Source organism: Gavialis gangeticus, unplaced genomic scaffold (genome assembly GCF_001723915.1).
Source record: "Gavialis gangeticus isolate Ggan-Ray unplaced genomic scaffold, GavGan_comp1, whole genome shotgun sequence".
Taxonomy (NCBI): Eukaryota; Metazoa; Chordata; order Crocodylia; family Gavialidae; genus Gavialis; species Gavialis gangeticus.
In genome coordinates, this window is record NW_017729034.1 from 45,538,215 (window position 1) to 45,541,028 (window position 2,814).

Consider the following 2,814-nt stretch of genomic DNA (forward strand, 5'->3'; position numbering starts at 1 on the left):
TCTTTTGAATTGTGCAGTTCATGCTGCTCTGTGTATGTGTGTGTTTTGTGGCTTTTTTCTGTGACAATCAGTTAATGGAGCAGTGTGTGTTGAAATGAAAAGTATAAGAGCTTCAGCAAAGATCATGGTTTTTGTTTTTAGATCCTAGAGGAGGAAGAGAAGTTCTTAGAAACTGCTTCCTGTATAATGAGTCTCAAGAATATTTGCTTTAGCCCTTCAAATATTTTTTTTATCTTATAAACAAAAGAAATGTGAAGAGAAAGAACAAGAAAAGTCCAGAGGGGGTATCTCACATGCTAAAACAAAACACTAATCATCTGATGTTTTGTTATAGGCAAAGGCTTCCCGCAATCTCTATTTAGTGTATTATTTTGCAAATTCAGGAATTTATTTGGCTTTGATGGGACAAAGTCACTAAAAATAACTAAATAGCAATGATGTAAGCAAACAATTTGAAACAAAAACCCCTATATTTTGCATGGTTTTGTTGCCATAGCATGTTGCACTGTGATGTGTGTATTGTCTCAAGAGGTTGATCTATAATTTAAAAAAGACCTTTATATTTAACAATTATATTTATTTTCACTGAGATGTTTATAGAAATTTCTGTCTTATTATAATCTGGTTTGCACTAATAAAGAAAACATGGAAACAAGTACAATACACCTTGACCTTTGAGAGCTAGACTTTTTCCAATCTACAGTGGTTGGGAATCTACAATAATTGAGGTAACTATAGATTTTAAAGAAAGAGCAGTAGCCCAATATGGGCAGAAGGCTGATTAACTTATTTTAGCAAACCCAGTGCTGTTGAGAGAGAAATGTAGCTGTAACATATCTGTGATCAGGGTGATCTTATTTTCCTACTTATCTTTAAAATGTGCTTTTTTCTGTGCACTTGTCAATTTAGGGATAAAATATGAGCAACAAGATATGAGTACCATAATTAAATGTAAATAATTGAGTAATGTTACCCGAAATCAAGTTAGACTTTTTTGCAGTGTGCTCATTCCCTTTTCTTTCCATCCCAGCTATGTCTTAGTCTTTAGAACTTTATCTGTAGTGCTTCACCCTAGGACAAAGTGAATACTATTGGCTGTGTCTAGACAAGATGCTTACTGCACAGTAGCTAGTTACGACTGCACAGTAGCATTGCCAGGAAGCCATGCGGGTATGCTACTGTGCAGTAACGCCGATTACTGCACAGTCATTTAGTACTTGGGCATGCAAGTACTAAATGACTGGAGTAACAGTTGTGTAACAACTGTTTCATGTAGACATGGCCACTGAATGCTTTGGGAAATTTGCATTACGTAATGACAGAGTAAGAGCAAAAAGATCAGTTTTGAATAAAAAGGTATAAGTGTACCAAAGAGTGAGTATAAAGAGGAAAGAGTCAAGGTGACAGAAATTTTGAATAAATATATCATTTAAGGGAGAAAGTGGGGGGGAAATGGGTGGAATAGAATTCAAGAGGATAATGAAATCTTGTGTGTAGCCTTTTACTTTGCTAGATAGGGATTTGGGCTTCTATGATAAGAGGTCCTTCCCTGTCCTGGTGCAATGTTCTACTACCCAAGGAATGGGCATGGAAATAAAAATATCATAATTTTTCTTATTTCAACCTGGATTATTGCATAAGAGATATAGATCCAGTTATGTAGTCTGCTAAGTGTCTCTGTCATGGTACCGAAATTTTAAAAACCCACAAAAAGCAGAAAGCTTTCTGTACTGCCTTGATTAGGCATAAATTGAGCACAACAAATGTGCGGTGTGATTCTGTCTGATGCAATACTTATATTTTTGCTGATGCAGTTACTCAGAGAATATCAATACTTTTAAGGAAAAAGCTCATCCGTCTAAAAGGACATTTATCAACTGCATTTACTGACCTAGAAGGCCAAATAGTGATTCACAGGTGCACTTCAGTTAATACCTCAAAAAATAGCTGCCCACATGCATCTGGATTTGTGCGTGCAAATAGTGACATATGTGTACCCACATGCCTGTTTGTGGGCACAGTTGCCCACCTCCATCTTTACAATTTCCTATTTGTGTGCACTTATGTATAGCTTACACAGACAGCTAAGGCATCTGTCTGTTTGAAAATCTGGCTTTAGAAATTCTAGGTATTTTAAATTGTCCATGATGTTTAGGGATGGCTGGAAATTCTACAGCAAGACAAACTTTTGTAAGAACTTGTCCCCTCATAGCACATAGAAATCTTTAATTAAAAATATCTTTATACTGACAAACCTTTACTGAGTCTAAGGCAAGGTTTTGAAGAGAACATTGCCTGGATATCTGTGGCCAGGGAAGCTGGATGCTTGAAGGGACCCAGCCTAGAGACACATGTGCCTGGAAAGCCTGAAAGGATTCTGCTGGGAATGGTAAAAGGTTTGTTTTTGCCACTCTCCCTTTTAACATACCAGGGACCTGAGGAGTGGGGGTACCAGAGACTCCAGTGGCTCTGCAGCACTGTAGCTGTCCTGCTTGCTTTTGCATATGCCCAGACTTGTAAGGTAGCCCCTAATGAGCATATGGGAAGTGTATACACACTGTTTTTGCTACCTCCTTCAATTTGCTGGCCTAGGTGGCTGCCTATATTAAAATCATAGAATTATAAAAAATTAGGGTTGAAAAGAACCTCAGGAGGCATGGCCAATCGGTGCCTCCTGAGTCTGGGAGGGCACCCACAGGTGCCACTGTCAGCAGTGGGGGCAGAGCTGGCGAGCTCCCACAGGCACCGATGGTGGCAGCAGCCCTGTCAGGGGTGGCGTATACCCCTTTGTGCCCTCACTACATGTCACCTATG

The 2,814-nt window shown here is 38.9% G+C and overlaps 1 protein-coding gene across 4 annotated transcripts in view; it reads left to right on the forward strand.

Annotated features, from left to right (window-relative positions):
* RGS7 (regulator of G-protein signaling 7) overlaps positions 1 to 2,814 on the forward strand; it is a 600,793-nt gene that overhangs the window by 555,795 nt on the left and 42,184 nt on the right. The gene's annotated exons all lie outside the window — the stretch shown is intronic.